General features: G+C 32.9%; 1 protein-coding gene across 3 annotated transcripts in view; it reads left to right on the forward strand.

Moving 5' to 3' along the window:
- Window positions 1-25,846, forward strand: part of LOC123720833 (C-terminal-binding protein) — a 51,135-nt gene that overhangs the window by 6,143 nt on the left and 19,146 nt on the right. For 2 of the 3 annotated variants that reach the window (XM_045677616.1, XM_045677614.1), the window contains exon 2: window positions 13,393-13,427. The gene's annotated coding sequence lies outside the window, so the exon portion shown is untranslated. Of the gene's footprint in view, window positions 1-6,142; window positions 6,194-13,392; window positions 13,428-25,846 lie in introns of all 3 variants that reach the window. The other variant, XM_045677615.1, reaches the window with a different exon arrangement.

A 25,846-nucleotide genomic window follows, 5' to 3' on the forward strand; every position in this document is an offset into this window, starting at 1 on the left:
GACTTTAGATAGGCAGTGCTTGGGAAGTTTCCGCACCAAGTTTTATTAAAAACTGAAACAAAAAGTTATATATTCCGGTCTCACCTTTATCATTGCCAAGCGCTATTACGGAATTTATTAACGTTAAACCGTTACGTTAATAAGTTTAACAACGACGCTATTGTTGTTTTAGTTTTAGTAGTCGCTTTAAAGTAATATATTTGATAGACGTCGATACATCGTAATTATATGCATAGAATATTTATATGATCCTTAATAATATACTTGATAAATGCATTTCATTATTATCTGTCCTGTTTCGGCGGTCGGATAAATGCTGTGTTACTAAAACTTGCCGTTGGGTTCGCAGCGTCGAATTTGATACAGCGCTGGTGCTGAGTCACGTAAGTGCCAGCGGGTACGGGCGTTCAGGGGGGGGGGAGGGTCTAAATGAAACCGCTCTGCTCAGCCATCTATTGTGCACCTCAGTTTACTTACGGCTTCAGTAGCTCAAGATTGTTTAAACTATCTTAATAACAAGGTCTCGAAGTAGTCATTGAAATTAAGACAAGCAGACATTGCAAATTAACATTAAAGTTATCAATCTGTATTAATTACTGTAAAAACAGTCAATGTTTAACCACAAGAACTACTGAATGTTTTATGTTCTGTGGCTACGTTGTGGAGGACGGTTGTTTTTGCGAAGTGGTATGTCAGCGACATAGCACAGGCCGTGCGCTGAAGCGATTTTAAAACAATCGCTTAGAAAATTCTAGATTTATGTTATGTAGCTAGGCTGTTTGCGTGGGTATTAGCTTCATTGTTCTCTGTTATTTATGATATTCCTAAAATGTTTTAACCTCACGTTACTCTTTTGTCTTAAATACAATTGATATTGTATATTTATTTTAAGATAATATTAGTGAGTTTAAATACAAAATGAATAACGATCGTATTGTAATATAAAAAGCGGATTTTCAATATGTTAAATAAAAAGATCTAAATAAATGAAACGTATGAAATCAGAGATAGGGCAATTAGGCACGTTTGCTAAAACTATTTAACTACTACGTGACTGAGAGGAAAAAGGTGTTTTGAATACGTATAAGATGAATCAGCATTTGGAAGCTCTATTTTATTGACATAGTGCATATATGTACTTACTATTGCTAAGCAGTTTCTTTTTAAACATGTATAATACAAAACGTTAATTTTATTATAGAAACATTATTATAAATTGTTAAATAAATAGAATGTATTGAGTTCTATACCCTGTTCATAATCAAAGTATTCCCTATGAAATTAGTTGCATACATATGGAGACACTTAATAAATATTACGACATTTTAAAAATAATATTTTAATGTCAACGTCTGTTATTTTTAAATATGCTTTGAGGTCGATAATTAAGAAAGCGTGCCCGACCTGAATTGTATTAACGGAAAGAATTCAAATTACGTGCTATTTATCTTTGAGATTGGCTCGTACTTAGATTTTATAGCTATGATCTATAGATTTTAGTCACGTATCATTAAAACATTTAATTTTATTTTAAGTGACTCGGAAGTGTTGTTGTCGAAAGTGACTAAATGCCTCATTTTTATAATATTTAACAGGGTTAAATGTTATCATGTTTATATAATTACTCTGTTCTCATTCCCAGTTTTACTATTTATTTACCAGAATATGAGGGTTTATATAAGGCCCATAAGCAAAGAGGCTGTTGTATTATTGACTCTTGTCCAATTGTCCAACACCAATATGTATTGTAATCCATTTTTATATCGGGATCTATCATTACCGACCAATATTAATCTTAACGAAATTTCATCTACACAAACAATTTTTCAGTTGAAAACAAAGGACTCTTTATTGAGTGCACCGGTTTTGTTTATTAAACTCTAAATATATATAATTTAACAATAACGGTCTCGGTGTAAAAAAGGTGTTGTGCAATTGGATACACACTTGTAGTACATATATGTATCCAAATATGTATAAAAGGTTATCTATATTATCTTGTGCATCTTGTATAACAGTAGATTAGCTATTTTTAGAATAGTTTTCGTATTTGGTTTTGCGACGAAGCTATCAAATATTTGTACTCCAAAGAAATTGTCCGATAATAAAATTGTAACTAGGTTATCTTTAATAGTAGAGTAAAAGTAACTCACTGTAGAATCCTATTCTCATTTTCCAAAGGGCAAAATATATGGCGTAAAAATCAATCATTTGATTTCAATAGGAATGTTTTTTCTGCTTCATCTCAATTACAGTCGGCTTCGCTTTCCTAAGAATAAAATTTATAAACTTTTGTATTTATAAGATTTCGATACATATAACGAAAAATAAAACATGGAATAGATCTCTATTGAATTGATATCTATCAATAGTGATAACTATATATTTTTATGGAAGATTGAAGAGGTGCTTGCTAATACTTTAAAGTCACAGATACCACAAAATCTTATCTTGCCACTCCCTATGATAAAACTATAATAACAATAGAATTTCATTTTAAACCGGTTTCATACAAAATTTTATCAAAAGATTAAATAATATTAGATAAATAATGTAATTGGAAATTATGAACACGATTGACCCATGCTAAATTTTAATAAACTGTTAAAAAATTTCAGTAAATATTTTTAAATCAAATAAAATTGAGTAGGGATACTGAATGATTTTTTACCTCGTAGAACGTTGAACTCGCCAAATCGATAATACAATTAATTATGAGAAACTATAGTTTATAAGTACAGTTGGAATTATTCGTTTTATCAAATAGAGATTTTGTTTTATGAACAGATTTATAATTTTAATTATTCATGCGATTTCACAGTGATTGTAGAATGTATAGGTAAAATAATGTAATCATTACAGACATCAATCAGTCTTCATGTTTCAGTAATATTTCTGTGTATTTTAATAAAATGGTAAAATCTTAGCTGTATTTCGAACGAACTTTTACTTATATATACATATGTAAATAATATTTTAATTATTGTCTTTACGAATATTTTAAAAGTGCTTGTCATGTTACTATAAGAAATAGTAGCGAGAAAAATAACAATTCGTTCGAGTGATATGCAAATATGATGACGTCACGTACGCGACACGTGTAGATAAAGGCTTGAATATTAAGGCAATAGCTTGTTCTAGATAATTCTATGCGGTTAGAAGAAGAGACTAAAGAGTACAGAAAACGCGAAGTGTAACGTCACCACTATAAGTAGTATTGTTGTTGTTTCATTAGTATTTTGAACTCTCGTGAATTGTAATTGCTTTGTATTTTACGAAGCACAAACGTTAATTGAAATTGTTGTATTGTAAACTTAACTTATCTGGTTTGACGTTAATTCCCCTTATGAATCAGATCTTTATTTATTACCTTAAGCATAAATATTAGGTGAAAAGGGGATGACAAAAGATAACATGGGACGGAATACCTTTTCGATATCATGTTTAATTACGAAGTTATTTGAGCGGCACAAGAAACTTACTGCAAGAATGAACATGTTCGTTATATTGTCATGATTACATATGGCGTCGTATAAAATTAATTATTTTTGTTTTAATTAACAGTTTTCTATAAGAATTAAGTACGATTTACACTATATAACCTTGTATTCGCGACATTATAAACTGTAATTCCATCCAATACATATTTAGTATGTACTATGTATATAGATAGATAAACGATTGTATAACGTAGTCTGATTCACTATCGCTCACGTGGCTCTCGCCGCAATCCAAGCCGCGTGACTTGTATTAGCACAGTTTGTTTTTCACCAAAATAAATTTATTCGTCAGTAAATATGGATATTTACTTAAGTGGTATTTTATATGAAATATGCTGTGAGTATCAAAAGTAATCGGGAAATCACCCTCGGGAGATATCTAGTTATACGGTACGAACCTCTAGGCTAATAAAATACCTAAATCACTGAGCAAATAATTTAGTTTAATTGGGAATTAAATCCATATATTGATTTGGTATACAGATTATTTATATAACGACTGAAGAATTTAATATAGACAATTACTGCGTGTGAATAATTTTATTTCATAATTAGTTTCATTAAGTTTATATTATAAAGTCGTGACAAATCAATTTTTATTACTAATTATAGTAAAGTATATACAATGATCTATATATTTTCATACTTATAAATTTGCAAGATGAGTGTCTGTTTAAAGCAATGAGTCGTATAACCTGTGGCACTATACCTGCTTATACAAATGATATCGGCCACGCCAGTCTTTATCTAATTGACACTGAAGCGACAGCCATCCTCAATGCCACCTGGCGCTGGAAACCAGTTATTGAACGCATCGTAAATCCAGTTTGCATATAATATTGCCGCCTTTTTTTATGTAATTATGTATCGTATATATAGTTATAATATACAACTTAAAAGTATTTATTTAGTTATATATGTTCCGTATGCATTGTTATTTATTAAATTAAAATAATTTGATAATAGACCATTTTTTTATTGATGTAAGCTGCAATAAAACTTGTTTAATATAAGAATAAAACCGCCTAATCTTTATCCACATTCCAATAGCTACTGGTCTAATAAGTACTGGGCCACTAAGGGTTAGGGAGCAATATTTGCTATCTGCCAACTCGGACACCTAATACTTTATAATTATTAGTCACTTGCGGTGGTATAGTGAAATTAATTCTTCTGAACAAAATTGGTGAATGAAAAAGTTGCATTACGGCATCCAGCACAAAATAACATCGCCAATCCAATGCCTCGTCGGCAAGTTTTTCCAGCCGCAAACCGGATATAAGGGAGCGTCGTTTCCACTGATTGCAACTCTTTGAAAAATTTTCTTTATACGTATTGATAAAGGTGCAGAATCAGCTCTATGGATTGAAACGGCTATCTTATCGATTTCATTCGGGTTGCTTAAAGGTAAAAGATAATTGAATTTGGTTTGACTAGAAGTATTGATTAAGTAGCATTTTAAAATAGTGGAAATAAGAAAACTTAAGTATAATCAATAATACAGTAAATGTAGTTGAAAATCGTATTGATGTTTTAATATCATGGTGATTTGATGTGATGAAAACTCATTTGATAATACACATACTGGGTATTTAATTAATATGATTCACATACTGATAAATCTGTTCTAAATTGGAATTAATACAAATTATATCAGTTTATATTTACCTGGCGTTTGATTTACTACCTATAATGATTCATAAAAATACATAATTGAAAATAATTGTAGCAATTGTAATGGAACTGGATAAAAATAAACTCGATGAAAAGGTTTATAGTATGACTCATGGAATGACTATTATTGAATGAGTTTGGATTCTATCAACTCGCTTGAAATTCTTGAATATTGTACCGATAATAAGAGCGCTGTTAAAATATTGTGGGGCGTGTTTATAGGTTGTAGATCATAGTTGTGTCATGGTTATAAATTGTCGATCGCTTGGTTGATTTTAAAATAATTAATAATAGGAATCGAAATCACGAACTGTACGTATGCTAGGAATGCATAAAAATTAAGCTTATTTAAAAGTAAGCGATAAGAAATCAGCAATCAAAAGTGTTCGATTATTAGTCTAACACTCAAGATACGAGCTGTCGCAGAGGGAGTATGTTGAAAGTCACCCCGAGGGGTGAAAACGGGGGTGGCAAGGGGCCAAGGTCGCCCTACGACATAGCGACCCAACTGCGCCCGAATCCATATTGAATGACTTTGAAGAAAATATATAAACAGCTCCCAGAATTGAGCTTACAAACTGTTAACTTAAAGTTGTGTTTTTATCTGTGCCAAGTTTGTGTTGGCAAGTATACATATCTAATTGTTTAAGGTTTACGCTGTTCTTAAGTAAACGTCTCCAGTTCCAGAACGTCAACTAAACAGGTTTTGCACTTCAGTTTAGCTTTAGGGTAAAAAAAATACATGTTCATAGTGGAAGATCGGTTATGTTCTTCGTGGGGCTCCTGTTGTCATTGAATGTTTGTAGCTTCAAGTTTACATATAAGCATATGAACATTTTAATTTTGTTCATTATAATGATACATCTGTATTTTATGAAGAATAGGGTGCAATAACTAAAATTTACTACATGATAACATTTTAAACATTTAATAAACCGCGTATCTTAGGAATTATTTTATTGTTGCAGGTATGTAAACGATCCAATTAGCGGCATAGCGACAGCCGACGTCACCGCTGAGTGAGTCATTTGCTCCTTTCTAACTAATGAAACCATAACGAGAATATTGTTTCGAGAACTGAACATATGCTCAATTTAATTGTTATTAAATAATAACGGTTCACAGATTTTCTTGGTTCTGTTATTGTGGAGAGTTTTAACACTTGTTGTTTAATATAATTGAAGAATTGTTGTTTATTGACAATTCTACCTAGTGGAGCAAATACATTTTAGGCCTCTATTACTCCTAGCCGAAACAAATATTAACTCTCCACAAACAAGGATATTAAGTTCTAGTCATTAGGGGTGGGCCGTTATTGAGTAGGTGCTTCCATTTTATCAGCCTTTTTTAAACCCCATTAAAGGCTGATAATAAATATTAAAAAATATATTTCTCTTTCTTTAAACCCTCTCAATTGTTGACTTTTTATTTTACAATCAATTCATTGCGATTTATATATGTATCTATGGAGTTAAGTAAACTTTATTCATGAACATAATTTATACACTTTTTAATGAATTATATTAAGTTGTTTAAATTTCTAGTTTCCATGAATTTTGGAAAACCACTACATAAATATTTTACTTTAACTGCCTGTGCGCTGTAAGCCATATGTCAACTGAACCCAGCCCATTCCATGTCTTGGATTTCTGCGACATGACAACGACGTTGTCAAAGCAAATCCCACCTTTTCCGAATATGTTGACATGAGATTTGTAGAATTCAGCAAACACTTAGAAAATTTAATACTAACTTCTATGACATTTTTACCGATTAATATTTCACTTGACTATTGTGGGAGTCGGATTGTAGTTCTTTCATATAATAATAATTTATTTAAATATTTAATACATTTACGTTACATTGAATGAATAATACATTATTTACACTTAATCGGATGAATCCAGACAAGTGTACTAATGTCACACCAGCTAATATTATTAAATTGGATTCTGATAAAATTGGGTTTATGTTACAATATCACAGTTGTCTGATGTAAAAAATTATACATATTGCCAGCTACGCTAAAACGCCATATATGCACACGCATACATACATTCTGTGGTGTCATGATTTCTTCATACTTTTTAGTTGTAACAATTAACAATAAGTTCTATAAAATTTTATAAATATACAGGCTAAATTTAGTATAATTTTAACCTCATAACACATTAAGTATTTTAATTACGATACAAAGGTGGTTATTATTATAAATATTAATAATTTTATGTTCATATTTGAATAATATTTGCGTGTGAATATAGTCGATAACTTGTTTAAACGTCTGTCTAGCTGTTCGAGCCATCTGATTACTAGTAGGTATTATTGCTAACAGGAAAATAGACGTCTCAAAATAGCGCAATTGTACGACGACTCAGTCATTATTCACTTTTTGTCGGAGCGGCGCACACCACGATTTGTACACGCTCCGCTTGATGCTTCTTTGTCATTTTTTGGACGGACCACTCCAATTTCCGGGCTGCGATAAAAAAAATATATTCGACGCGTTCGTTCCGCATTTTCCGCTTCATTAACGTTTCTGTTTCGAGTGTCTGTTTGTTATATTAATGAACTCTTTGTCCCACTTGTTCACGACATGATGCACGCTAGGTTTAATATAAGCTTCATGGAAGATTAATCATTTTTAATCTCTCATTCCTATTAAACTAAACTATAACTAACTAACTGGAAGATATTTAATATCTTAATTAGCTTTGTTTTATTAGACTGAAAAAAATCGAACAATTTTCGATCAAGTGTCGTTTTGAATAAATTAGATAGAACCTTTTGTAAACAACAATCTACTGAATAAACATGCTGTTCAAATATTTTCCGACCGAAGCACGACCTTCAAACTATTATATATGTACTATTCGAGGCGTTGGGATTAAGTTGTGAAATTTTATATCTCCCAGCCGTATGACCTCTCGTCAACTTACTTACACGCGGTTCTCGCCCTTATCGATGTTAATGTGGCGCAATTGAGTAAATATTAAATAAGCATTACACGTGCTATCTTGCTGACGTTTCGAGAATGTTCGCCGCCGCGTGGCTGCGCCCGCGCTAACAAACGGAGCACGCTTGTACGGTGACAAGTCGGTCCAATCGTAAATTGCATTTGGCCGTGTGAAAGGCGACCGCCAGCGATGCATTCACCGTGTCGAATTTATCGCGGGATCGATACGTGTCTATACATTGCAGTAGGTACATCACTATATACAGCAACGCTTACCTGCCGACGTCACCACACGTGGCGATATACTCGTATATGGCACGCACACATGCGGAGCGTTTATATGGAACTCTGCGATTACGCCACCTACCTACGTACAGACTATAGACCTGTGCGAGCGCGAACTGTAATAATAATAATTAGCGGCTTCGTTATTGTTATTCAAGCGGGTTTCATACGGCTTGTTCAACGCGACGATTGTCTATTTGGTATTTTATTGTTCATCGTGTCGCGACGCTATTGGATTATGTTTGTCTGGTTTGCTTTGTGTGTTTGCCTGAAGGGTTGGACTGTCCGTGGTTCGTTCAACTTGTTGACAAAACGTTCTTAATTCATATCACGTTCTATCAATGCAAGTGTGACGATAAAGTTTTTAGTAGATATAGGTAAGCTTATCTAATGAATCTTACTTTTGAATCGACCCAAAATTTGGTGTTTTCAAATTTATAAACAAATGGAAAGCGTCATACAGTTTTGGAGACATAAAGAAGTCTTCAATCTCTTTCTGGGTCAGAAATATTGTAGAATGTTATCTTATCTAAAAGTTTGGTACGGCTGATGTTTGATGCTTGTGTTGTATAAAATTAACATGTTATAGTCCCAGTGTAGGCTACAGGTGTGATTTCGGAACACCATACTTATGTTTTTTGTTAGATTGTTTATATACTTTTTATGTTGTTTTATTGCCGGTAACTAAGCCTTAAAAAGTGTCTTTAAAATTCCGGTTAATGTTCTGTGTTAAATTTTTTCCGTAAAAGTACAATATGTTATCTTATGTTATCGCATATATGATATGACGTGTACATGAATGGGAAATTGTATTATTGATGTGATTTTAGTAAGGAATTGGTACATGGATACATCACACATTTTTGAAACATGTTTTATTTGCATCAAGGTCGTTACTGATTTAATGTACGCAGTTATACATTAGTCATCTTCAAAAGTGCAAATTCATATTTCGATGACGATTTTGCTCTTTTTTTCTTTACACTTTGATTTTAAGTTTATCTTAGTTCTAAGAAAGTAACAGCGTGTCGTCCTGTACAAGCCGTAAAATAAATTATGCATTTAACATGGTGTAGCTAATTAGAGTAAGATTCTCGTCTATATATTTTATTAGAAGAGTTAATAAAATTTATATGATGCATACCAAAACCTATAATGATTGTAACTTGAAGTTTCGTTCACAGTTAGAATTTTTTGTCACATGACTCAGTATTCAGATAACACACAGAGTCAATAATGATATTCAGTGCATGCATTAATGCGGCGATAGGACGTTATTGCTGACGTTGCAAAATAACGAGGATCGTACAAGATGTCCCTTTACGTGATGTTGGAGATTTTGCCGAGATAGGCATTGTACGTTACCTAGTGAAAGACACGTAGATACTGGAATAATGCAGTAAAAACGGCACACATAGTACGATGACGTTAACTTATATCCAAAGGCTGTTTAAAACATTTTATTTATTTCCACTTGTAAGAGTATTTTGGATTGATTAAGATTTGTATGAGAATTTTGTAAGGCATAGGAAACGTTTGATTTCTGACTTGTTTTATCTATGTTTTCTATGAAGAATGAAGAATATGCTATATTTTTTTATCAGTTCATATAAAAAGTAAAAACTTTAACGAAGTCGTTTTATCGTGCCAATACTAACGTACACATTTACGAAAGTTAGCGAAACGTAACTAACTCCATTGAGATGCGAAAGATAAAATGCAATAAACAACGTGTGTCCAACTTTCTAGTCGAGTCACGCTTGTTGTATACATATATACATTATATACTCTATGTAAAGAGCTAGACTAGACCTACGCCACTGTAACTTTCTTTGATCCGACTTTGGTTTCCACAGCCCGTTTGCTGTTGGACCGGTTTTACGAATGAGACATATAGGGCTAGCAGTCGGATACTGAATACCTAACTATAATGATTCCTTACATTTGAATATCGCTATAACATGCTTAATTGCGGAAAAATCTTTTTGTACTGTTCTAGATTGAAGATACATTTTTATCTTACAAATGCAAGACGGCATATTAGCCTGATTTTGTTTAGGATATTCACATTCTCTGCTTAATCCGATTTGGACTAAGCTGTCTAAAGTAGCTACATATTTAGAGTAGAATTCATGCCGTAATATCCTCGTGTAGTTTATAAAATAATTCTTTTCAAATCCAGCCAAGCGTCAGCCCTTATACAGGCCCAACGAGTGAACGCACTCTTACCTGCACCCAGTGCATATTGTATGCGCATTCTTGTAATTAATGCGCTTTTTAATGCGCCTTTGATATGTTTAAAAATTTCTTTCTTAAAAAGTTACAAGAGATTTTTATGCTCGGAATGAATGGAATTTTTCAAAGGTTACATTTAAAAAAAATACTTTAAAAAATTCCCTTAACGTAACGAAGGTAACTTTTTGATAATAATGTTGAATCTCGAAAAATAAAAAAAAATATAATTTGCTTGAAAGATAGATTAGGTACATTAGATTTAGATTAAACATTTAAAATTCAACGTGAACTTGAAAACTCGTTTTATATTACATTTTTCAGTATAAGAGTTGCACAATACAAAAATACATGTATGTATCCGCTGATGGAAATCGGTTATGTAAAACCAGAAGTAGCTTCGATTGTAAATACCGATACTATTATCTTATTATGTGAATTAGGCAACAAAACGAGACGTTAACAACAAGGATACAAAACCAACAGACACGGTAACTGGCATTTTAACTGAGAACCGGCTTCGTTCGTGGGAAAGTCTTAAACCAATTAGATCGAACGATATCGCGCACCCGTTGCGATTTATTCACTCCGTGATATTTGTCACGATTGTGAACAGAATACCAGAAATTCTGACTGAAATTGTCAAAATCCATGCGAACAATCGAATTATTGTATCAACATGTTTTTAGTAACTGTGGTTGTATTACGGCTTGTAATACAACCACATCAACATCAATTCAACCTTTCAAGTTTGTGGGGAGCCAATTTTTTTGTACTGCACGATCAATATTGTGTTTTATTATTATTACGGCTGTTATAGTTGTATTTGTAAATTGTAAGTCCCATGAAAATAACCCGCAAACTACAAGGCGTCATGCAATATGGCCTTCTATAAACAATTCGCTGCGTTAAGCCTTATTTTGCAAGATATTTTCATAAAGGATATTTAAAGTGTAAAACTTATCAGCGTCATGATTAAACAGCTCGATAAGTCGATTGCCCCTTTTGACCTTTGAGCGCGAAGTCAACAGAATTTGGAGTGTATTTTATTCAACTGAAGGATTTTGTATAAGATTCAGCAGAGTGCTCTTCTCGTGTAAAGCATCTTGGATTTGTAATTTACACAAGATGTTTGAATCGATATAGACTTTGATGTTTGAAATATTTGAAACACTAAAAGGTACTTAAAAGTGATGAAAGGCGAGTACAGGTTTCAGGTTCCTCTTATCTAATGAGCAGTACGTACTTACTAATTACATCATATTTTTATATCACAAAAATGTTTAATATGAACTAAAGATGCTTGAAATATTTTTTATGCGAGTTGAATGTTTTAGCCTGGTTTTAGTTTTAATCTAATAATAATTTAAACGCAAAAAGTATTAAAATAACCATTACGCATTAGTCCTAAAAATGTGCCATGTCACAGTAGCATCTAAAAATATTGCACTTGGCACTGAATGGTGCGGCGTTAACTTTTTGAAATGCAGCCAAGATTATTTTCCTTTTATCCGAGATGTCGGTCTGTGATGTATGCGTTTGTGCTGATAAGCGATTAGGTTTCTTTGCGAATGTGTCAATGGCAATGGAAGTAGGACAGGCTATTTATTACGATGATTTCCAATCCGGCGAAAGTCCGGTTTTGCAAGGCTCGGGGCGGTGTTATTTACTTTGGGGTACCTACCTTCCTCTCAATTTGAGGCAATAGACGACGAACGTTATATTCCTTTGCTTTATGACCTTAATCCCCTTAAAAACCCCCTCTTAACCCTCCTAAACCCGCCCTAGTTTCAATAAATTGTTTGAAAGAAAAGTTGAATTATTTATATGTGGGGGCAAGTATTTTAACACATTGGTTAGGTACGTGTTAATAATATTATCAAATAATAATTATTTTAATTAATTAAAAAACGTATACAATAACATTTGCATAAAACATGAGTTGTCATGTAATGCTTACATTTTATTTTGCCTGAACGTGGCATTGTTCACGTTGTATGTTTATCATACATCGATGGCAGAAGATACAGATAAGATATTTATTAGTTTTTATTGCAAAATTTATATAACTTTTTGAGAGTATTGTGTAAAAGATTTTCTTAAATAGGAACGTCTTGTTTAATTTTAAATTATTTATGTAGAGAAATTAAGGCTTCTGAAATATTTTTTTCTTTATTAAGTAAAACTCATTAGTAAGATCATGCTAATAACATAAACTCAAGTCTTAGTCTAAAATTTATCAGCACGACGGTTCAAGGCTCAAAGGCAGTAATTGCTAAGAAACTAACTAGCTATGACATAGTACTAAAGTACTAATAGCGCCGGGCGTCTTTCGTTGTGACGCGACACGGTCACTCGACCTCGCCGAAGGCCGGATCGGCTTTTATTGATTTTTTATGCGCATTGTCCGTTCCTCTCCTGCCGGTTGAACGCTACAATGGATTGTGTAGAGATGTATTTCGTTAACAAACTCACACAGTTGTATATAAAGTTAAAATATATCAATAATTGCTGTTTGAGATATAATAACATCATTAAACGCAAAAACAAATGTTCCATTTGGTTATGAGATAAGAACTTAAACTTATGATATTTCATAATGATTACACTAACATAAACTTAGTTGGCTGTTAATCTACGGTTGTAACTAGTGTATAGTCAGTTGTTTAGTAACTTCTCGGAAGCTAGAGCAATCTCGACGACATGTTTACGACACTTTGTAATTAATATACTTATTTGTTTCAGATCTTAATCGACGCGTTACGTTTTCAGAGTTTACTGTGAGTATATTTTTTCTGTATTCCATCAGTATATGTAAAAATACCCAAAGATTTCCGTTTTTGGAGTTAAATGGGACTATTATATTATGATTCGTTGGTAGTTTAGAATAGTGATCATTCTGTTAACTAATCATGATTAGCCAAAAATGTCGATTATTTTGACATGTGTCTTTTATGTTTACGGTGTTATTATTAAATTATATTATTTAATAAATATAAATTTTACTGACGGCCTTAATAAAGTTTAAACACTTAAAACCCTTTTTGCTTATATGACAATATCATCAGAATTAGGTTGTGTGTCTCGGCAGACACTTTAAATAGGTTTAAATAACATTATACAATTGAAGTTGTTATATAATGTTTATAGTTTTGATTTATGCATAGGTACGTAAATTTATTACAAGTCTACAAATATTATACGCAACGCGGGAAACGACAAAAATATTCGTATTGTATAATTTTAGTTCGTCTGCAAGCGGTTTTGTTATTTTGGCTCAGGAATTCGCAATACATCGCACGCTTTCACAGACGTTTATATATATCTTCTGCATATGTATGTACACATAGTATGTACGAACTATTAGCGACGTGATGCATAATATTTTATATGACATAACGTTATCGTTTTATTCAAAACTATTCAGAGTCTATGATAATCTACGTCTACGTAGTCATTTGAATATCTTTAACTATATTAGTTTGTTATTATCCGTTATATTAAATCATACATTCTTTGGATGTTTGACTTCATGTTTTATTAGTAAAACAACGCGTTTATAGCGCAGTGATTTTGTCACGTTAAACGCGTTTTGTAACAGAAACGTGAGTAAACACAATTCCCAATACAAATTCAGTGTTATGGTCAAACATCTGTCTTCGTGGACAATGAAATATGTTCGACCGTGACGCCAATATGAACATAGGCAACTTAGACTCGACTTCTTATGACGTTTTTACATCCCGTAGTACCTGTAGTCCCTTTAATAAACTATTAACGATAGTCTTTACCGTAGTGTCATATATGAAAATATGAAGCAGTAAATCTGTAAACTATGCGGCACATGACAATTCAATACTATCGGAGGAGTTACGATTTAAAATGTAGTAGGTGACATAGAGTGATCAAGCCAATTCTAGACATCATTATAATTATAATATTATCTGTATAAGCTGATTAACCGCTTAGATACTAAAACTTTTTGTCAAGTATGTATAGTCCAAAATATATTTATACCATTTAGTAAATAGCTAATTCAGTATTAAAGTTTTCTAAGCCAACCATTTCGTCAAGTACATTTCTTGAGACGTGGCAATTCGATCGAGCCAATTCAACAGCAATTTTATTGTTTGTTCAATTTCTGTCGCTTCGTTTTAAACTCATCTAGTTGAATAATATTACTCTGAAAAGCAAAGAAATAAGTACTACAATACCATACAGACACCATTTAAGGAAAGATAATTAATCTTTTATTAATTGCGTACGTGCTTGTCGAATTGCGCTGCGGTTCGCTGTTGCTAAGCAATCATAGTATCCTTGAAATGTTTGTATTTCGTTTTGTATTCAAACCTCGAGTCTTAGCTTAGGCCGCAAAGGCCTAATTATACAATTTTATATAAACGTTAATTAAAGTTAGTATCAAACATTAGCATTTAAATATTTCAACAATAACGATTTTGAAAATAGTTCCGGTTTAAGAAACTTCAATTCTAGCAACTTTAGTCAAGAAAAACACTTTTTGAACGGATTAAAGCTATGTATTATTATTAAAAACTTATAATTATTTACATAATTCTAAATTTTAATTCTTTTTCGACATTTCGCGTGCTTTTCAGCGTGCGTGGTCACGGTGACAAGTTTTTAATAATAATACATAGCTTTAATCCGTTCAATAAGTGTTTTTCTTAATGTGTAAAAGCTATTTTAACAGAAGACAATAAATACTAACTTCAGTCATTAATATTGCCTATCAATACCTACTTCAATTTGACAATTCTGTTAGACGACGTAGCTGATAGCTTCATATGGTAATTTAACGCAGCCGGTGCGGGGGGTACGTGATCCCCTACGACGTTAGCAGACTAGCGAATACCTATTTAGAATTTTCTACTTCTAATATAACTTTGACAATTTGCATGATTATAATAGGATGCTATAAAATCAATGTGTAGCATTTGTAATGATGTTATTATAAAATTATTATTTAATTATGTTCTAAAAGTTAAATTACTTTTACACTACATCTAAAACATATTTCTGTTATCGCAGCGAAGAAACTCGAGAGCTAAAAGTCAAACTTATAAAAGTACCACGATTTATTGTACAAAAAGGTGTTTTTGGTACAAAGATTTTACGTGATGCAATCAAATGCTTTCTACTTTCTATTGGCCTATTCTAAACTCAATTTAAAATGACTATACCATTCTGTTATTACAGATACGTATCTATTTTAAATGTATCAATATGAAATTTGTGCACACCATCTTAATACCAATAACGGGTCGTAGTTCCATAGCAATCGTTCGTTTATTTGCTATTTATTTAAAAGTTAAAATTATCATAAGTAATAAATTGAAACGGGGAGAGAGTATTGAAATCGACCCGCGTGCCGGTGAGAGCCACTATTGAAGAAAACGTCAAATCGTTGAGGGACTTGTACTCGAAATTTCCCGCGCAGGAGTGAATACGCTGCAAGAATAAGCAGAGGACATTAGTGAGTGCCATCCACCCTATCTTTTATTAACCCCTCGTATAAACGTAAAACGTTCTTCATTAAGTGATGACTTAATTATAGATTATCCAAACTTAAGCTTACTAGGTATAGAAACCTCGAGCCTCCAGTTAAAACCATTGAGTTAATCTTTATGGACCACTGCCGCAACCAAATGCTATTTGTCATGAGCTTAGAGTAATTTATGAACGATTTTGATTTGGATCTTTTATATCATTCTGTTGTGACCTAAATAGGGGGTCGGATGTAGGTCAATAAAGACCGAACGTTAAACGCGTGTTTTTTTGGATATTTTTATATTTTACACTTGGATACTTTATCAACCACTTTTTACTTTTTGTTTTTCCTGTCATCCAGTATCAGTTTAGTTTATTTTTTATTGCTGTTTAGTTTCTTTTCTATAACTATAGGTAATATGTATTTTTGCACTTCTTGCCTATCTTATTTAATTTAATATATTTTTTCTTTACTTATAGTGGTTGCCTGGAAGAGATCGCTCGAAAGCGACAAGGCCGCCAGTAGCCCTCCTTTTGATTTAATTATGTTCAATTTTTTTATATTGTAATGTATGAATAATGTAGAAATAATTTTATATTACGCGAAAGTAATTATTTTTAGTATAGGTTACTAAGTATATTCTGTTATCACTAATGCCACTCGGCACCGGCACATGTGTGTTAAATATTACATACTAAAAATGCTAAACACAGCTGTAAAGTGTGCCTAAAGTATATAGCAAAGTATATCCAGAAATATGTTTGGTGAAGTAAACACGTGTCTCCTTTAAAGTATATCAAGTAATATTATTTATGTGTAGGGGAAGACTTGCCCTTATGCCTCGATTCAAGTTTTGTTGCCAACGGGATGTAGGGTTGTTACACAATAATTAATGATAACTTCCTATAATTACGATACTCTGTTAGGTTTTTTATGCAAAATAACATACGGCATCGAATGTTTTCACAGTATATTGTGAATATATATTCACGGCAGTACGAAGACGATCCGATAAGTAGTACCACTCGCAAGAGCAATTTTTCATAGCTTCAGTAATACTGTGTGGAAGCGAGTGTGTCCGAAAATTTCAGAAAAATGGAAAAAGAGTAATTTCGGTCGGTGATTCGATTCTTGTTTTTGGGAGGGAAATCGCGCAGCGTAATCAAATCGCGACGGCGACCATCAATAATTAGATTAACGAGTTTCAACGTGCTCCGAAGAGGGCGAAGATTGTCCCACCGGCCGCCGGTTTTTTAGGACTCATAAGGTCACAGGGCTCTACTATGCAGAATTATTGGGCCGATTCAACGCTGAATTAAAGAAAAACGGCCCAATATGGCGAAGATTATAGTGCTCTTCCATCAGGGTAACGCACCGGCTCACACCTCCGTCATCGCCATGGCCCAATTGGTAGAATTTGGCTACGATGAATGGTGACTGCTGCCCCATCCCCTGCATTCTCCGGATTTGGCCCCATGCGTCTTCTTTTTGTTTCCAAATTTGAACTTTGCAGATCTCCAGAAGTCGTATTTTTCAGACGGGTGAAAGAATTTGGGACATCGCTGGGTCAAGTGTATCGAACTTTTGTTGAGAAATAAATGGCAACTTTAAAAAAAAAAATGTAGGCTAAGTACTTATCAGACCACCCAGGTATACGAAAATAGGGTGAGTCTTACAACATAACAACGAAGTTAAATTTTTAAGTGTGTTAATGACAAACACGCTATGGTGTATAAAAATGTAAAAGATAGTGACTGGGATTTGTAGGAATCAGTTGTAGTAGATTTTCTGTGTAAATTGTATTTTAAACTGCAACACAATCAGCCATATAGATATTTTTATTTCGTAGGAGACACGTTTAACAAGAAAATGCTGAAGGCTTCGCCAACGGCCCTTGATATTCAACCGCACGAGAAAAGCGCAATCGACCGACTTTCTACCTTAACACCTTAGGATAGGAACATATTTTGCTTAGCTGAGTTATGTATGAGCCGTTGTTGAGACGTGCTCATGGACTCGGAAAGTAAAATGGAGTGCCGCAAATGATTTCTTCTTATATTTCCACCGGACTTGCGAAAAATACTATCAAAGCTATTGGATAACCATAATATCTACAATATTACGTTTGCGCTGCGTATTTCGTATTTGCTGACCGAGATTTTTCTCAGTACATATGTACTTAGCGTTCAGCTTTATTTATCAACTATGTTTATTTTTGTTTTGTTTGTTGTTGGCTCAAGTTTTATCTTCAAAGTGGCTATTAATGTTTCTATGTCACTTTTAGCGCTATGTCGCAGTTTATTTATTACTTATGTCGCAACTCTAACGTTTGCGTTCGTTTCAAGAAGTGATTTAATAGTCCGAGACTTATGCACATGTTTAATAGTTTTATCTTCTTAGTTACCATTCTGTACATAAATTAATATACGATTTGGTCAAATTATAATTTTAAATACAAGCTGATTGATATGATTAGGATTTCAGGTTTAGTTTTCCTAAAATGTGTTATCGACAATGTACTTTGATAATTAAAGGGCATTGTTAATCTACAAAACTTACGCAAAATTGTTAATTTAACCACGTGTCTCATGGCGTAAGATAAAACAGTAAATACGTAGCACAAATTGGTTTAACATTAGGCGACTTCAATTTCCCTTACACACCCTTCTCCAATTAACAGTTCGATTTCCAGGCCGTTTTCGGTCATCAACGAATATGTACGACTAATTATATCGACCTTTAGCGCACTTTATCCTGCAAGGTTTTAATTTTGTTAAGTAAAAGTAAATAAAGGTTCTTTCATAAAGTTCTTTAAAATACCAAACTGTAGAATTATTGTAATATAACGAAAATTACCATTATACGTCAAACGTCGATATCATACTCATAATCAAACAATTATCGCGTAATTTAATGACTACTGCATGTTATGTTTATATATTGGAGGTAGTCTTAACACCTACAGAGACGTATGTTTATACATTCGCATATCGTCATTGATCGTCCGCTTAAAGGAAGTTTTACCTGTTTTACGACATTCACTCATCCGTTACCGAGAACTTATGCGGCATCGTCGATGAATTTTTTTGTTTTGTAACTCAATATAGCATTTGAGGTCCTAATTGCCTTTATTCATGCTCGTTGATGCAACTTAATGTTATGTATATGGCGTTATGCTTTTTGCAGATTGCAACGTGATATTTAATATTATTTAAGCCAGTAAGCTTTAAGATAATATTTTATCGGACACATAAAGCCGTAATAATTGCAAATTACTTTTAACTAAATACATAAATTAATTCTTAGTTAAGTAAATCAATTTTTGTTCAATGATAGTAAAGATCTTTGGTAGATAGGTTTGCAGAATTTACATAATAACGTTTTTAATGTTTCTTTAAATTTTTAAGTTCTTATTAATATCTATTTATTAAACATTTAAACAAATCAAGTCTAAATTAAAATAGGCGTTGTTTAAGATTCGCCCCATCGATAAATTTAACTTAGCTGTTGGGTGATGAGTTGGGACAAGTTTCTGCATATGCTCTGTGAAAACTTGTTCTGAATCCTAGGGGTTGATCTGGTGACGCAGATGATATTTTCATGATGAATCTAATCTAAATAATATATACACATTTTTAGTAAAAATAATAAACTATTCGAATCTGTTTCGAATTAAATATAAACTATGTTCACGTACTAAATGAAGCAAGTATATAATAATATTTAGTTTATAATAATTATAATATTTACTCATTGTATTTATATCGTGTTATTAATTCGGGGTTCTGTGCTTTTTTTGTTTAGACATTGACGGCATATCCACATATATTTCGCATTAATGTATATCTTTTTATAACATTTTATAGCTTTTCTGTATGGTTTATTTTTTGTAATATCTTGTAAATTAATATTATACACAGCATTATCTGTTTATAACATTATGTATTATTAACTTATCAAGCCGCCTACGTCATGTTATGAGTACACATGCCATCATCGATATTGATATTGCGATAACAACATAAAGAAATGATATCAGTATTGATTGAAGCTATATTTTTTTAGCTGGCATGTTATTAATATAGTCCGTTCCGTCACTTAGTTACTCCGTTATAGTTAATAGTGGACGGTATAGTAGTAGAGTGTAGCCAAGGTCGTGAAGCTATGCTACTGGTAAAGATGATATGATGTTAAATGGTGTCAATTGTACAATATTATTCACTAATGGACCCATCGGACGTTATTTATTCGACCGTGTGCTGATTTGTTTGGCTTTGCTATATTTTGAACTACAATCGAGTTCATTATTAAATATCTATTTCAAAAGACACCATTAGGGTTGATCTAGTACAGCTCATAGCAACTGTCGCTGATAATTAATACAGTTAAGTCTATGATGGCCTTTATAATAATTAATTTTCCCTCAACACCTACTACATCGTTTGTAGAGGACAATCGGACTTCAAATTCATTATCCCATATGATGCTCTGTATGCGCAATGCATAAAGGCTCACCTGTACTGTTTAAAAAGCCCCGAGTTATAAGTGATACTCAACTATAACGTTAACCGCATCGCATCTAATGCATTAAAATTCAAGTCGCTCGGGAAATGTAGTTAAGACCGCTCGGTTTCAAGTCTTCAGTAAAGCATCGTTTTATACATGCTAGGTGCCTTTTCAATGCTGCCTTGTGGGGTAATTTTACTGTGAGGCAACTAAGGCAAGTACTTTGAAGAAAAATATGTGAAAAACGACACTAGGACTTGTTCCTTTTGTGTTAGTACGAATTTTTTTGGTCAGTTTAATAGCGCTTTTACTTGATTCCACTTTTAATGCTATTTATCTAAATTAGGTTTTTACAAATGATAGTGATAATTAGTAAAAGTATAATTGGTGGCGTCGTTTTTGAATGTTTAGGTTAATTAACGGAAATTCACGTTTGTCGTTTATTTCAACCAAATATTGTATGCTATGCAGGTACATATTTCAATTGTGATACTGCTAATTTATTAATTCAACGGGAATCCGTGCGTGTCTCGTTATTATTGATATTAGTTCAATAATTTACATTTAGAAATATAAAATGGATTTGTTCTTAGTTGCATTGTGTTAAGAATGAATAATTATATGTATGCCAATTTGTGAAGTATGTCTTTTTAAATATAATAAACATTTTCTTCTGTATACATACATTTAGCAATAGTAAGAATTAATATAATAAGGATAGTTGCATAAAATTCAAGCCATAACCTCTAGCTTCCATTGACCTCTGGCCCGATGCGCTCCGCTGCATACTTTCACAATATCTTTTGTTACTTATATGCGTTTGAAGCCAAGCTATTCCTGAACAATTTCACATACATTGAAGTTAAGGTAACTTTGACTTTCCATTTTTTTATTACAAGTAGCTCTTTTTTTGTGTTTCTATTAAATGGTAAAATTTACACGCAAGGACGTTATATATTTAGTTATACAAGATAAATTCAACATGTATATTTAAAATTCAGCGATGATTTATTATAACAATTCTTCATATTTTCTTATGTAGCGGTATTTTATTATCTCATAAATCATAATTAATCCTAACTCGAGTACGGTCCCTTGTGGTATTCGCTAAGATTTGTATCCGGATTAGATCTCTCAAGGGTGAATATACTATAAGACTTGACTCCGTGTGACCTCAGGCTGTATCGATGCAACGATAGCATCTTCGATTGTACCCTCTTGAATTATACGTATGCCATTATCACGATTTAAGGGAAAAAGCAGCTAATAACCTAAATTATTTCAATTTAAGACACTGCGTCTCAGAAGTTGAGTATCGTTTTATGTATATCTTAACGATTGTATACAAGGATTAAAGTTATAATAAGGTTCGATACTAAGTAAACCTGCGCTTGTTTGAGGGAGAGTTCGCAGTTTGCTGATCACTGACAGATCAGATCACTCGACTAATAAATAAAAGGTCAGTTAACCTGCTAAAAAAAAATTTAAGTTCATAAACCATTCATTAATATGTACGTAAAACCTAAAATAATACTTTTGATTTATAAAGATCACAATTTACTGTTGGTAATAATTCTCTTATATATAACCCTGGATAAATGGGATCTTAGAAACCCTATATTCCTATTTGATTCCGCTCAGGCGTATGGACGCGGACCATAACTAGTTCGCTATAATTATGACCGTGCTTTACCGTTTCTATTTTAGAAGAGCACTGCAATTTATAATTAGACATCTTTAGAGACTGCGAAGTTGCCATAGGAAAGTTGGTACATAGTTTGCGGTTAGTGTGAGTGACCCCACAGCCGAGAAATGGAACATCGGACTTTGAACTGATCCGTGAGTGAGTGAGTACTGAATGAAATTCAGCACTCTCCGGCCACCGGCAATATGTGAATGTGAAAACACTTAAGTGTTTTAGACCCGTGTGCTTACGGATTAAAGTAAGTTTTGTATGCAAGATGTTTAAGTTAGTACAGCATAATATATTTCTAAGGGCGGAACGTAAGAAATTGTGTTTAAGAAGAAAAGTACAGCTTTATTTGTTGATTCAGTATGAAAATATCATATGACAAATACATGTTTGTCTAAAATATAGGAGCAAAATGAAATGAATGTAGCTATATAAATATACTTTGTCTGAGAATCCCTAAGACAAAGCACTGCTCTCGGACTATTGTGTGGAAGGGAACTTACCATTGTATTGTCGCTGCGAAGTGTGTCGCTAACTGACTGTTTGTTCAGTTTGTATGTTTTACTGTACCTACCTACACGCTTAGGCAGTGATTCTGGTTGAACCATCCGTTTTCAGACACAGTAGGATAACATAGACTATTACTAATCTGTACATGACGTGTACACATTAGTAATAGGCGGCAGGCGTGACGCATAACGGTCGAAAATTTGTGCAAATAATATAGTACTTACATGTTACTACTCAGGATGTGTAGGATCATAAATATAAGCTTTATCATATAAGTTTTTGGGACATGTAACCGGTTTTGCAAGTTGTAACCCCAAGCATAGAACGCCGGAGGGTGACAGATAAACAATGGAATCTACTCGTGCGTGCTGATCCAAATATTGATTGGAAAAACACCAGCTAGCGATGAGTGACTATAACGTATACAACAGTGCCGCTTACAATTTTACTTGTAAAACATAGCGCGCGTTCACTCGCGTGTGGTGAAAAATTTCCACTGTTTCTAACAAGTGGAAAATAATTTTATAATATTGTAATAGGTATATTGTCATATAAACGAAAAACTTTGCTTATGGGTATTAATTTTAACGAAAACATAGAAACATCTTAGTAATGAAAATAAAATCACACAATCCTTTATTTACTGCGTTCAATACAAAGTGTAAGTGTCTTACTGGAAGGGGGGAAGGAGGAACAAAACACTAAAAGCGCTCACATAATTTACACTAAATCGACATAATGTTTTGTTCGTTTCACACGTCATTCGTCACCCGTGAGAAGTGGAAAAGAAAATACAATCGCGTGACCTCACTAACAACTATACAAATAGTTTTTTACACTTTGAAAACTTGAAAAGAGAACTTAGTACGTTGCTCAGACTTTTAATGCCTAGACAATGATTAGGTTCAATGTACCCATTCGATACGTCGTTCAAGTCGTGAAGCGGTAATAGACACATGTGCGAATATTGCTTTGTTTTAAAAGTTTTTAATTATATGCTATTAACTATGTATTTTGTTGTTTAATGTTGTAAACGGTTTATTGCTTGTTAATTGTCGGTTTTATATCTTATCATTACATTGACGGATTATTAATTTATTTAATTAAATGAAAATATAATAAGGCATTATAAATAATTGAATAATATAAGTTTTTCAAAGTTGCTTTCGAATTTTTTAGTAACACATTTTGCGTTTATCGACTTTTAATCGACACATTCAGATTACGCTAAAATGTCAGGCAATTCAACGGATGCCTATACTCATCTATAATCGGGTTTAAATGATTTTTTTATTTATAAAATCCTTTTATAATCAACATACATCTATAAGAAGGCATTTTCACTAAGGAAGTGAGAATTTCTTTCATTTTATTTTCTTATAAATTAGTTTTGGCGTAACAGTGTATGTGCAAATAGTAACAAAGTATTTGATATAAGGCGACACGTTTCTGACACGTGTTAATGGCGTCGTGTCACACCTGCCGTGTTGAGGCGTTGAGGAAGTTAATTTATTGCAACAAAATACATTTCACATACTAAAATATATATGCGGCGTATAAGACTTGGCAACCGGTGTAAAGTTAGGTTTAAGTGTCTATATAAAATGCGAAACGCGGGCGTACCAAGAAGTTCTTCACTTGACTGTTCCTGAAATGCAGGAAGCAATTCTAATTTGATTGATTATAAATCCATGAATAGTTTAATTATTGAGATCAAAAACAGGATTTTGATTAATAATTGAAAATAAAAATTTAATTAAATAAGTTATCGATGACACTGGCGGCGGCCATCTTCAAAACTGTTCAGAAAGTAATGAACGCTTTTTAACTTTGTAATGATATCCTTTATTTGTCACGATATACTGTATAGACATGGCTATAACATGTTCATCAGCATGTATTCGTGTTTCTATGTATTAGATTTAATTAAACGGTACGAAGTTGATTCGTTAATGAAAAATCTAATTTGAGTTGGTGAATTCTCTATACGGAAGTGAAGTTTTGCACTAAGATTCGTTACGGAATCTTATCCTGTCTCTCATTTCCGGGTCGCTACTTTTAATCAAATAACCTTATTTTGTCTACAAATGTCTGGTAGATTTATTTAGTATATAAAGTGATTTGTTAACTACGTAATTTATTTCATTTCTTATATTCATCTAGTATTCTTACTGTACCTTTTGTGAACTTTATTGTATTGTGAAACGTAGAAGTTTGAATATTGATATTACAATACTTGACCTATGTATTGAAAGTTGCCCAAAGTACTATTTACCAAAGTAAGAACTAAATCTAAGACTTTCAAAAAGTCGTAGTCGTATCGTTTGATGTGGTACTGTAGTCACGGCGGCGCGGCGCTCGGTCCGGCCGAGGTAAACGACCGGAGCGCGTCCCCGCGATCGAACACCCGCCTCCGCACCAAAGCTTTGCCCCACTTGCGCGACTCGCGACAGACAGTTGTACTTTCTGTTCTTACCGACCTCGACACTGTACACTAGCGTACAAAATTTATTATCAAATGCTGGTATTGTTACACTCGCTCACATAAATCATTTTCTTCTAAGTCGATTGGCCATATTAGCCTTCATGACCACTAGAGCTTTTTTGATACGTCCTAACGATGGAGCTTTTCATTATCTTATAAGAATATTCGGCAATGTGCTATAAACATGACGCTTTCTTGTTTTCGCTTATAGTTAAATGCAAACACATTAGTTTATGATCTATTCAATGTTCTTTAACAAGAAATTGAGCCCCGTATTTTTAGGAGCGTGAGAATAAATAGTAATTCCAAGAGGTCCAAATTTATCATAAATGGCAAGACAGTAACTACGTAATACAGGCACGGAAAGTGGAAGCTGTGATTAAATTATGATGAGATTAGATCAAGTTCTGAAATCAAGTTCACCAGGGAAATTATATAATCTTATTTTATAGTCTAGACATTTTTCGTACATTATTCAATAACTTAGAAGAACAGT

Source organism: Pieris brassicae, chromosome 2, assembly GCF_905147105.1.
Source record: "Pieris brassicae chromosome 2, ilPieBrab1.1, whole genome shotgun sequence".
Lineage (NCBI taxonomy): Eukaryota > Metazoa > Arthropoda > Insecta > Lepidoptera > Pieridae > Pieris > Pieris brassicae.